The sequence below is a fragment of the Vigna unguiculata genome, chromosome 3 (genome assembly GCF_004118075.2).
Source record: "Vigna unguiculata cultivar IT97K-499-35 chromosome 3, ASM411807v1, whole genome shotgun sequence".
Taxonomy (NCBI): domain Eukaryota; kingdom Viridiplantae; phylum Streptophyta; class Magnoliopsida; order Fabales; family Fabaceae; genus Vigna; species Vigna unguiculata.
In genome coordinates, this window is record NC_040281.1 from 25721217 (window position 1) to 25735311 (window position 14095).

Below are 14095 nucleotides of genomic sequence, written 5' to 3' on the forward strand. Positions count from 1 at the left end.
CTTTAATAAAATACTATAATACCCCTATGAAGTGAGAAGTAAGGGAATTAATTTAATAAGTCTAAAATAATCTCCATAACTTTAATAACTTATATTCTAATAATCATCACATTAGAATCTTTACATTAAAGTTATTTTTTAAATTACATGAACCAAATATTAAATTAATATATAATTTAACAAAGTATGCATATACACCGGATAGCAATAATCGGTATCATAAAAAATCAACGGATGTCATGGTTCTGAAGTGGATGTCCACTTCCGATTTACATACTTACGAGTTGTAGACATTTGGTATTTAGTGGTGGCAGATTTAAAGTTCACTCTATGGTTTGCAATGGAGCTTCATTGGAGACGGTGGCGTTTGGTTAGTCAATGGCTTTCTCACCACGAAATTAGAGTTTTGTAAAACAACCAGTGCTTGACTTAGTTCATGGCTACTACGGGTTAATTTTTGTGGGGACGCAGCGGAATTCTCAAACCTATATTGATGGCCACAAATGCATGCACAGGTAAATTAATTAACACTATCTTTATTTTTTTTTTAAATTTATTGTTTAATGTGTACTTTTTATCCACATTTTCTTTACATTTCAAATATGTATTTTTTTTTCTATTAAATGTTTAGGGTTATTAATTATTTTTAGGTATAACTAGTCACAACGTACCCAGTTTTGTCCCAATGTGTCTAAATGGTACCCGCTTTTAACTTTGCATCTACTTAGTACCCAAATTAGTTAATTTGCATCAATGTGGTCCATCCCGTTAAGTTTTCAGAAACGTCGTTAACAGATCAGTGATGTGACATTGCAAAACGGATATGTGTCAATGAAAATAATTGTACAGTGACAATTTGTGGATAACGTGTCATGTCCTATTTGAATTGATTGTCCCCATTCAAAAAGCCCTAATTTCCCATTCCCATCTTCATCTTCATCTTCATTTTTTCGTCGGGAAGCTGATTTGTTGCAGGGGTAAGGTGGCAAGTGAAGTGAAAAATGTCGCATGGTTTATTCATTCGTGGTCGTCTTATTCGTGTGGGTCACATAACCACAACGTTTCTTCTCCTGGTTCTGTATTTGGGTCAGTGGGTGGAATACCACATCTCCTTCACATTGGCATAACCCATCTCCTTCAGAATACCCAAAACACCATTAAATTAAACCACGCATAACATTCAATCACTAACCCTAAACCCCACCATCCCAACAACAAATAATGCAATCAACGACAAAAAACAAATGGTTTGTGCACCTACAATCCCAAATAGCTACCAATTTGATGTCAATTATACCTTCAATTTTGTCCACAACGCATGAAATGGCCCAAATTTCATAAACCCTAACTCCAGAAAACCCCTATTCTATCGCACAAATTATTCCCAATTCGTGCCTTTTTTTTCTTTTCAATTTCCTCTTACGCTGCACTGTTCCACACCACACACTACTCTCGTGCCACGTCATAACATTTTTTCTCACTTAACTGGTCAACACAGTCAGACGTTATCTTATTTAACGGAGTAAACGAAAAGGGGCCACATTAATGCAAATTAACTAATTTGGGTACTAAGTAGATGCAAAGTTAAAAGTGGGTACCATTTAGACACATTGGGACGAAACTAGGTATAATTACGACTAATTATACCTTATTTTTATAATTTTTTTAACATATTAATAAATTTTGTAATTTTTTATTTTAGTTTTTATATTTGTTTTTAAATTTATTGCTGAGGGTGTACTTTTTATTTATCATTTTTTTTACATTTCGAATATGAAATTCTTTGTATTCAAAATATTGAGTTATTAATTATTTTTGTAATTTTTTTTACATAAATATTTTTTTTAGATTTGATATTTTTGTGTTTTTTGTTAATTAATTGTTTTAAGTATTGTATGATTATGTTATGTCATACTATTGTATTATTGTAGGCGATTATAATTATGGAAGTTTTTCTTTTGATTTTTTCGGATTTTCAAGTAAATTTGAGTTTGATGTCAAATTGTTCTTCTTTCATTAATGATATATGCGAAGGAGATTATACATCTAACTTTATAAACGAAGAGATTTTCCTCACACGTGAAGATTTAATTAAGCAGGTTCAAGGGGTTGCTTTTGATCTTGGTTTTGTTGTCATTATTCTAAGATCCGATAAATATAATGGACAACCCAAAAGAATGACGTATGTATTATTAGGATGTGAAAGGAGTGAAATATAGGAAATACAAATCTGATGCAGAGCCTAATATATCTAGCACAAGAAAATGTGATAAGTGTCTGCATAACATCCTAATTGCATAACAAATTAGACACTTATCTTAGGTTAAAAAGTCATTTTCCAAAGAAACATGCCTTCTTCTGTAAAAACATCATGCTCCCAACTTTTTGGAATGATAAATAAGGAATCTAAATAAAATGCCACTATGTTGTAGGAAAATAATAGAAAAAAAGGTATCAATTGGCTGAGCCACACCAATCTAGATCAACCACAACAATTGAAAACACAAAACACAGTCAAAAGTCTTTCTACTGAGCTAAAAGAACATTGCTAAGTCACGAACTTAAAGTTGACTAGTGATGAGGAGAAATCAATGAATTCAATGACAAAGGTATCTCAACACTGATCCAAACTTGGGGCTAAGCACAAATAAATGGGAGGTTTTGGACATGAAGATTGTGTGGCTGAGCTTGGGAAAACTAGCTAAGCATCGCCCATACCAGGCTATAAAATAGTAACTCCTCTCCTTGTTGGAGGAAGTAGATCTGTAGAGAATAGGCCCCTCTTCTACTTTTTCTTCCCAAAATTTCAATAGATCAATTGTATAGGGGAAACAAGGAATGAATTGTTGTAATGGGAGAAGATCAATGCTCACCATGAGTGGATAAAACCTTAAAGAGGCAAAGTTGCTTTGTAATTGAATTCCTTTTCTTTTATGATGGTTTTCCTTTCTAATTTACCGCTTACTCTTTAAGATTATTGTCTGCAAGTGTAAGTTTTGAAATGGTTGAAATGCCAAGAAGGGGGGCTTGAATTGGCTAGATAAAAAAATAGGATGTCTTTGAAGGTTTAAAACTATTTTAAATTGAATCAATTTTGATCACCAAGTTTGGATGCAAACACCTCTGGACAATATACTTTCAACCGATCAGAAACAGAGTTAGTCGATCGGTTTTACTAGACATATGTTGTACTGGTATAATCAATCGAGTGAATTAGAAAAATAGTTGACTGAAATACTAGGAAAAATACAGAAATGCAGATTTGTGATTTAAAGCAAGAACAATGTAAAAGATCAATCAAGACAGGTTCCAATTAGTTATACAAACATGTTCAATGCTACAAATGCCACCAAAACACTCAAGCATATAAAAATGATGGTTTAAATCCAAATTATTTAAACTTTGAATGATAATGCAAGAGAGAGGGGTTGGAGAAAATATTGATGCACAAGATTTTTATACTAGTTCACTCAAACCTAAGCTACATCTAGTTTGTCAAGGCAACCTGAACCTGACTTTGCACTATTTCAAAAGATTTACAAATTTTACACTCTTACACTTTCAAAATAAGCAAAAACACACACAAAAGACTCTTGAATCACACAATAATTACAACAGCACAGCAAGACACCTCTTGCAGACCTAGAAAACCACCAAGCACACACACAAAGCTTGAGAAAGATCAAACCTTAGTGGTAGCACAACCCTGCCTACCACAAACACCTTCTCCAACCTTCAAACACAAGCAAAAAGCTCCAAGAATTGACCCAAGATCAATCTTCACCAGCTGTAATCAGTATGATCACGAAAGAGAGAATTCCCAGGTTTCTAGAACAGTTTCGCGCTAAAAAATGGTCTTGCTACCTCTCTTTCAAAAATCACAGCACTTATAGTCATACTGTTACGAGATTCAACAAGTTATTTTTAAATCAATTAGTTGATTTCACTTAACTTAAGTGAAATCAGTCAATTAAAAAATAAATCAACTGATTGAATAAGTCACAGTTTAAGACTATTACATCTAACCTTTTAATTTTTTGAAAATCCATTCAACAGAAAGACACATTTTAACATGTTGAAAAATATTTCAATAGATTAAAAAACACAATAAAGACCAAATACATCAAACTAATGCTACAAGGTCTACAATGTGAATTACAAACATCAAACATTCTTTCCTGATGATTGATCCATGTGGAGGGCACGCGTTCAAGGCTTGTTCAACATGAATAACATCAAATCTCCATAACTTCATCAATGTAGCATGATTCCAAAGCAATGGCTTCAAGTTAGTTCAACAAAACTTCATCAAATCTTCATGAAACACACGATACATGCTTCACATGTCAACAACAAGTTGTTTAGATAAATTTTGATACTTTTAACTAGTTTAAACTAAGTTGGGAAACTAGTTTGTATTGTGGTCCTATAAGCTGGCCATACCTGTATTGGTTCTAAAACCAAGTATCCACTGGGGATGCTGGGCAAGGAAAGGCTCAAGCAATAATGTAGGGGTTTATTCTTCCAAGAGTTGAGAGATCACCTTGGGTTTAAACTCCTTAGGTTCTAGATAGCAGGGATGCATCTGCATCTACCTAAGAAGAGTGCTTCTAGAGAAATGATGTTGAAGAAATGTCAGATAAAAGAATGGAAATTATAATCTGAATTAAAATGGAAGGCAAAAGCAATCAACCTTGTCCTCTAATCCACTATTTAACTTTCATAATCTCTAATTAAAACTCAAATTCTCGGTGTGTAATGGTTATGATCTAATTATTGATAAACCTTTGCAAGTTCTTGTTGAGACGACTTTCTACTACAATACAATAGTACACTTGTTGTAAAAAGGACCACAATTCAAACTAGTTTCCCAACTTAGTTTAAACAGTTAAAAATATCACAATTTACCTAAACAACTTGCAACCAATAATCTTAAAGAGTAAGAGATAAATCAGAAAGGAAATTCATCATAAAAGAAAGGGAACTCAATTACAATGTAACCTTTCCTCTTTAAGGTTTTAGCCACTCATGGTGAGCATTGATCTTCTCCCATTACAACAATTCATTCCTCTTTTCCCTTATACAATTGATCTATTGAAATTTTAGGAAGAAAGAATAGAAGAAAGGCCTATTCTCTACATATCTGCTTCCTCTAGTAAAGGGATGGGTAATTGTTTTATAGCTTGGTATGGGCGGTGCTCAGCCAATTTTCCCAAGCTCAGCCACACAATCTTCATGTTATGGACCTCCCTTTTATTTGTGCTTAGCCCAAAGTCTAGATCAGTGTTGAGATACCTTTGTCATTGAATTCATTGATTTCTCCTCATCACTGATCAACTTTCAAGTATATGGCTTAACAACGTTCTTTTGGCATAGCAGAAGGACTTCTAACTGTGTTCTGTGTTTTCAACTGTTGTGGTTGAGTTAGATTGGCATGGCTTAGCCAATTGATACCTTTTTCTATTGTTTTTCTGCAAAAGAGTGGCATTTCATTTAGATTCCTCATTTATCATTCCAAAAAGTTGGGAGCATGATGTTTTTATAGAAAAAGGCATATTTCTTTGGAAAATGACATTTTAACCTAAAATAAGTGTCTAATATATTATGCAATTAGTATGTTATGCAGACACTTATCAAAATACGAGTGTCCATTAGAGGAAAATCAATTAATTATATCAAGTAATATTATAAAGGATGTTTTATATGTTTTGACTTCATATAAAACTTACAAAATATTTGAATTGTTTATTAGTTTTTATCTCTGCTTATTATTTATTTTAAGAACCTTACTAAAGAGAGGATGAGTTTAATTATTATAGAGTATAGTGGGTTATACTTTGTTGGAGTCCAAGGACTAAAATAAAAAAATTGTCATGTGCTAAGAAACAACATAAAAAACATGAGCAAGTTACCAAATATGGCTCGATCACAAAAAACTTAAAGTACATTACCTGTTCAACCTCATAAGATCTTGTTTTCTTCTTCTTTTACCAAAAAGTTTGTTAAGTCTTTCAAATATACTATTTTTCAAAGCTTCACCACCATGCATCATATTGCTTTTAATTTAATTCACTTTTATGCTTAAATGCTCAATATTTTAGAATATGTTTGCAGGTAATAACATCTTGTTATAATCCAATTCAGTACTTTTATTTTCCATATTTTCTTGATCTTGAATCTTTTTATGCTATAAATTAAGTTGTGTTTTTTTTCATTTATGAGGAGTTAATAATATTAAGGATAAAAAGACTTGGAGTGAGAGGAAGAAGATAATTAATTGGTGCGTTTGACATTTGATTCCTAATTCAATGTGAAAAGAGTAGAAAAAAGTTGAAATAGCATAGGATGATGGCACATAACAATAAAAGGAACTAACCCATCTAATCTTTAAACAACTTATTGCAAATTGTAACATCCCTAAGAAATATTATTAATTTAATTAAATACATAAAGAAAAGAAAGAAAAACATCATGATATTATTAATCCCAAAACGCGGGAAAATTAGATTGTTTAAACATCGCGCCACATTTATTAAAATCGTAGCATTTAAAACCTTACAATTTCCAAAACAAATCAAAACATAAGTTATAACATAAACAAAATCCTAGCTTAATCCCAGCTAGCTCTCACTCCGTCGCCTGAGCGTTCTCGGCATCACCTAAAACACCATCTACTCTCGTGTAACGAACTACACGATCATCACCATACACAAACAGAAAGGGTGAGCTTATAAAAGATTAAATAACATATAATAACACATAAATAACAATAGCACACCCATTTATTCTATTCCAATTAATTCTTGGCCAAGTCCCTAACTTCTTAAGGTTTTACAACCTTCAATTCACTTAACATTGTTAGCCTTGGACTCAGGGTTTATGATGCTCGCACGAACCTGCCCGTTCGTGGTCCTGCTTCTGTGAACCTCTCCGCTCGTAGTCCTACTCTACGGATCTGCCCGTCCGTAGTCCAACACACGTGATCCACCAGCTACGTACCTCCCCGCACGCAGCATCTCTCAAGTGTGAGCCGAACCATACGAACCTACCTCGCCCGTATCCTCACACGAGAGTAACTGAATATGAATCTCCCCGCTCATATCATCACGTGTTACCTCCATCCATGAACCTACCCGCTCATGGCACAGCATCCCCTGATCCAAGTTTCGCCTCAATTGCATCCAAACAACACACACAAACCACAAATCTTGCTTAGGCAAGAAGCTATAGCTTAAGCGATCAGGCCTGACTCGCTTAAGCTAGGCTCTCTCGCCTGGGCGAGCCTGTGACAGTAACAAGATACGATAACTCGCTTAGGCGAGACCTTACTCGCTTAGGCGAGAGCACACTTCGCCTAAACCCCAAAATTCTCTCGCCTAGGCGGCGAGTCCTGCAACCACAAGTAATCCATCACGCTTTCTGGCTTAGGCGAGTACCTCTCGCCTGAGCGAGGTGTTTTGTCGCCCAATTCCTGGGCTACTCGCCTGAGCGAGTTGCTTGACCAATATCCGGTTTCGTGTTACTGCTATTTTCGCTTGAGCGACCTTGCTCGCCTGAGCGAGAATGGCAGAACCTCCCATCTGTTCACACACACATACCCCAATTTTAAGTCCCTAAATCTTCATTACAACATACCAAGAGTCTAATTTTAACAACCATTCACGAGCACAGGTCATGTACACAAATAAACCCCCAAAACATGAGATTACACCTTACCAATTCGCGCATTGCAGAAACCATTAGCATATTCATATAGAAACTTAAGGGTTTGCTCAAATACCACAATCACAATCACAACTCCATAACAACATATAGAGCACTCAAATTTTTATAGCAAAGATACCATTATTCATTGCACACTACAGCAAACACAAAAAAATTACAGATTATGTATATAGCTACCAAGAAGAGCTCCCCTAACCTGGTTTCCTAGGATTTAAACAAGAAAGGATGATGGTTCTTCTTGCCCAAAATTAACTTCTCTTGGTGCCCTCTAATTCCAGCTCTCTTGATTCCCTCTAAAAATGAAATTCTTATTCTTTTAAGTGTCTCTAAATGCATTTTAAGGCCCATTATGGGTTGTTTTCCCATCTCTCTTGGCTGCCCATTGCCTCTAGAGTCTTCCCACTCTTTCACATTCAGACCACCATTTCATTAGCAAAAATAAAGAGAGCAATTTCGTTATGAATGAGATTTAAACACACATCCTTGAATTTCCAAAGTTAGGACACAACCAATTCAACCAAGGCATGTTTGTGTTAAATCCTCTAATTATATAATTATGTTAGTACCCAACATAACCATGCAATTTATTAAAATTAATAATCAATCAAATAACACACATATGACATACATAGGACTCAAACCCAAGTCCTCTCACATAATTAAAGTACTCTTAACCACTTGAGCTAGTACTTTTCTACATCATATCCCTCTGCATTAAATGCCTTAAAGGCTTCCATTACCCGCATTTATTAGATAATTATTTAATTAACTATTTAATTTTCCTGGGTCTTACACAAATCATCGAATGGCTCCTCAAGCATCCTTCATCTGAAAAGTTTAAGTCAACTTTCTAAAGTTTGAATTCTTGTATTATGAATTTTGTTATAAAGATAGTGTAAGAAAAGTTCTTATTGCATTCAACAATTAATATTTTTTAGTCTAAATCTTAATTCACATGTAACAAATAGATTATTTTAATTCATTGCTTAATTATTAGTATGTTTTATTTGTTTTCCATAATAATTTAGAAAAAAAGGTAAAAAAACTAAAAATTAATACCTGACAAACTAATATATTTAACACATAGTAACCCTAAAGGCCAAATATCTTAAGATAATAAAAGGAAAAATATATAAAAATAGGAGTTCCTCACTTAGGACCATAGGATCCAAGGGATTGTGTGTAACAATTGGGTAGACTAAATTTTATAGTGTGGCATGTGAGCATGGTGCATACTATTCAAGTTAATTTGGATTTAAAATATAAATAGAATCAATTTAATAACGATTTTGGTTTTTTCGAAACAAAAAAAATCACTTTTTTTGTTAAATTGTATGAAAGTGCTAGATGAAATCTTACTGTTCTCCTCTTTCTACTCTTCTTCAGGTTGTGCATCCACAAAATGGGATTCGTTGTTGCACTTCCCAACTTTCCTCTTCTTCTTGTTGTTGTTGTTGCTTCTACTGTTGTTCACTTTGTCCAACAACTTCAATGTTTCCTTCTCATCTATTAATCACCAACATCACCATGTAAACTAATATATCAACAAGTTCTCTTTATGTTTTTACTTGCAACCATCAATGGACTCATCACCTAATATCAATTAGCATCTTGGTTCTATTCTTTGTCTTTTTATTCATTTGCTTTATTATTTGTTTCATTTGTCATGTCTGTGTGATCTATATTATTAAAACTAGCATTATTAAAATTTTTGTGGCCTACATAGAAGATCAACTAGCATTCGTGTCTCTATTTTGCAGAAAAATTTAAAATATAGGTTTTTGACAGTTTTAGGATATATGTATTATTAAAATTTGAATGGCCTATGTAGGAAAAAAAGAGAAAAATGAATGATTTAAATTCACGCATCTTGATTTTTCTATGAAATGACTAGAAATCACATCTTTGTTATTTATGTTATTTCCCTCCTTGGTATGATATATATTAATGAATGAAAATGTTACATATTTAGTTATTGGTGAACCATATTTCTTATATGTTAGTTTTGAAATGGTGATTTTAGCTAAGAAGGGGGGAGGGGGTTGAATTGGCTTTATAAAACTTTTTTTGAAAGCTTAAACCTCTTTTCAATTGAATCAAATAGATTGGAAAGTTTGGATGTAAATACAGCAAACCAATACACTTTCAGTCAAATAAAATATAAAATAGCAGACTAATTTGTTCTTTGAGCTATAAAATAGTCGATTAAAAAGATAAATCAGTCGGCTAAAATACTAGAGATTTATGCAGAATTCGCAAATTCAACTCAAACAACAATCTCTTACATACAAGACTTGTTCCAATCAATATTTATAACAAGTATAAAGTCTCATATTACACAAGAACGAATTAAATCACACCAAATAATGAATTGCTTGGTTTTCTTGAGTTTTTAAAGAGATTCAAAGTGAGTGAGATGAGGGAGAGAGAATTGCACAGTTGTTTTTATACTGGTTCACTCAATCACAAAACTACATCCAGTTTACTAGGACAACCTAAGCTTGGTTTCCACTATATTCAAAATTTTTACAAATCACACACCAAGATTACACTTTTGAACAAAGAAACTCACAAGATTTTTGACTCACAAAAATCTAGACACACCCTGCAAGAATCACAGTTACAGACCTGAAATCACATCAGACAAACTAACCAGAGGCACAAGAACATCCAAACTTGATGGTGGTTGTCCCTAGCCAACCATACATGTGTTCTTCAAGCTACTCACAAGCCCAAACGCCTCCAAGATCAACCAAGATCTTCAAAACACGAATTGTAGTTGTGTATTGCAAAGAGAGAGCTTTCCAGAGAATAATGACAAAGTTTCGTGCACAAAAACTCATATACACACCTCTGCTTGTGAAAACACATCTTATATAGTCTGGTTTAAGTGAAAACAGTCGATTGAATTTTTCATACAATCAGCTGATTTCACTTGACTTAAGTGAAATCATTCGATTGAAAAATAATTCAACTGACTGAATGCATTCATACTAAAAAATATAAACAACAAGCCTTTTAACCTGTTAAAACTCATTTTAACAAACTAAAAGATACACACTAAGGCACACAAGACATCTAACCTATGTCTTATAGCCTACCAACATGATATAACACTAAAACATTACATTTAACATGTTATTTTCATATTTAACACACTAAAACCTAATCTTCAAGAGGATCTTCATCAATCTTCATCAAACACCTATGATCTTCATGCACATGACTTTATCAATTCTTTGCTTCAAGCTTGCTTGTGCCAAAATTATATTTTTATATATTATATCTTATAAGTGTTATTTTATAAAATACTCATTGCCATTTTGTTTAGGTATCTATTTCAATGGATAAATCTTGGATTGCTAAGCCTCAAAATACAATTGAATATTCAATTGGTTTAAAAGAATTCCTAGATTTTGCTTTTGAGAATGGGGCTATTGGAGATAAAATTAAATGCCCATGTCCCAAATGTGGGTTTATGAAATGGCAAACTAGAGGTGTAGTTGAGGAGCACTTGATTTTAAAAGCATTTCCCATAAATTATGTTATATGGAATCTTCATGGTGAGAAACAAATAGAAGATATTTCTAGTAATGAAGATGATATACGAAAGGCATTTCGTTTTGAAAATCCAATGGAAACAATGATTAATGAAGCATTTGGGCACTATAGGCAAGAAGGTACTAATCTAGGCATAACACAACCATTGGGTGTAGAGGATGTTTTGAATGAAAGGCCAAGGAAGGATCATAATGAGTTCAATGAGTTTCTCAATGATGGAAATCAAACATTGTGTGATGGGAGCAAGTACACAAAATTAGAATTTGTAATCAAATTATATCATATCAAGGTTTTGTGTGGATTAAGTGACAAGGTAATGACTATGATCCTAGATTTGTTAAAAGATGCATTTAATGAAGCAAAGTTGCCTCTTTTTTTTTATGAGGCTAAGAAAATCATCAACAAACTTGGTCTTAACTATACCAAAATATACCATCCTCGAGGAAGAAAAGAAGAAGGTAATTCTTTCATTTCACTTGATAGTGAAATATTAATTCAATAATTTATTTAATGAGCCTCTTTTATATGTCTATGTCTTGAATTTCTTACAAATTGTTTTCATCTTCCATTCTTACCTATTTTCTTTTCTTTCGAAAGAGAAAAAGATCAATTATTTTTGCTTTCATCTCTCAACTGTTCTCTTCCATTCGAAGAAATAAAGAAGAAGGTAATTCTCTTTTGTCTCACTTGATAGTGAAATATTTGTTTAATAATTTATTTAATGAGCCTCTTTTATATTAATTTTTTATTTTATCAACATAGAAGAAAAAATGATTGTACTGTGTGTTTTTTATAATTGAATTTTAAGTGTGATTTGATTATCATCGAATTTTCTTTTGGTATTTATGTCTCTCAATTTTTTATTAGATTATGATAAATCATTTTTTAGTATTATTTTTTTTAAATAGGTATATTGATGAAAAATAAAGGAATATATTATTTAAATAGGTATATTGATAAATCATTTTTGGTATTTATGTCTATCAATTTTCTTCGTATACTTCATTTTTTATTGTGTTAGTGACAATAATGAAATGTATAAATTTTGGATGTATTATTTGGGCACCCCCAACAATGTTGGTCAAGATCCGCCACTGAAGAGAGATATATTTGTAAATCAATATTATGGAAAGTATTCACTCTTATTTTCTAATACATATATACAAATCCTTATTGGTATTATGAAATAGTTGTAAATGTATTTCAAAATTGTTATAGGACTTCTTATTATCGATTAATAAATATTGTGCTAAAAAAATTAAGAATAATTTTTAAAACATTATCGAGCTATATTTCTAAAGTTAATAATGTATTTTAAAATTTTCATTTCTTAAAAATAATATATAATCGTACATGTTTACGAGGTAATGATGATAAGAAAATGAATTTGTAACGAGTTTCGATTCAAGTTTAAATTAGACAAAGTTTATATATATATATATATATATATATATATATATATATATATATATATATATATATATATATATATATATATATATATATATATAATATGATATGAGTATATCTTTGTCACTTGGTTGACATAAATTTGTCTCAATCATATTTGACTAAAAAGGGACCACCTTGGTAGATTATTGATATTGGTAAAATATAATCAAGTTAAGAAAAAAAGTTTAAAGGAGGATCGATCAACCAAGATAATTGGACCATGTGCCCTAGGATCATCAAAGTAAGGGCCTATGAGCAGTAATTTAAGTAGCACGTTGCACAAGGTAAATTGACTATGTTTATTACTTATTACTACATTTATTGTCATCTAAGACATTTTGACTTGAGTGTCAGATAAAGTATCTTAAGTACTTGTGCCTGATAGTTGGTACTCATGAATATTTATTATTGCGAGTAGCGGGTATTTCAATACATGTATTTATAAATAGTCGAATGCAAGTATCATATTATTTGTACCTATAATATTTTTATCCTAAAAATATTAAATTAAATTTTAATTTATATTTTATTAATTTAAATTTAATTAAAATTAAAATTATATTTTATTAGATTAAATTTAATTAACGTTAAAATTTAATTTATATTTAATTTAATTTATATTATATATTTTATTATAAAAATTTATAATATTTTTTTTTTAAATATTCACGTATATTTATAAATTTTTAAACTGACAAGTATCTTTTACATAGATATGCAATAGATAAATAAATAAGTAGGAGTTGATCTTTTTTCCAACTCAGACCGCGGATAGGACAATATCCATTTTTATCCCTACCTAAAGATTAACATTATATATGGTAATATTTTTTTATTACAACCGGTATTATTGCAATATTCATTATGAGAGTCATCATTATCATAATTATGATTTGTACCGAAATTATTATTCTTCTTATTATCAACACAATCATCGAATTATTACTGCCATATGAATATAATGATGATCTAATTTTGTTAATATCATACAAAATTTAAATTATTTTATTAAGCTGTAAAGTTAGTCGGTGAGTTTGACTCAACCTAATGGATCAAATGTGGAAAGTGGGGTTAGCTCAACTAAAATTGAATTTCCTTCAAACTATTATTTTATGTTGTGATCAATATATGACATGTTGAACCAATTAAAAATAAAAATGTTTAGGTTTTAATTTATGTTTTAATATAAATTTAAAAGATAAATAATATCAAATTAATTAGGTTAAATATTTTTAAAATCTAATTAGTTTATTGATTAGTCAAAACTAGCCAAATTGATCAAATTATATTTATGCCAAAGTGTTTCGTGTCTATCTCTAATCACATTGCCATTTTTTTATGGCTTTGGTGGTTTATT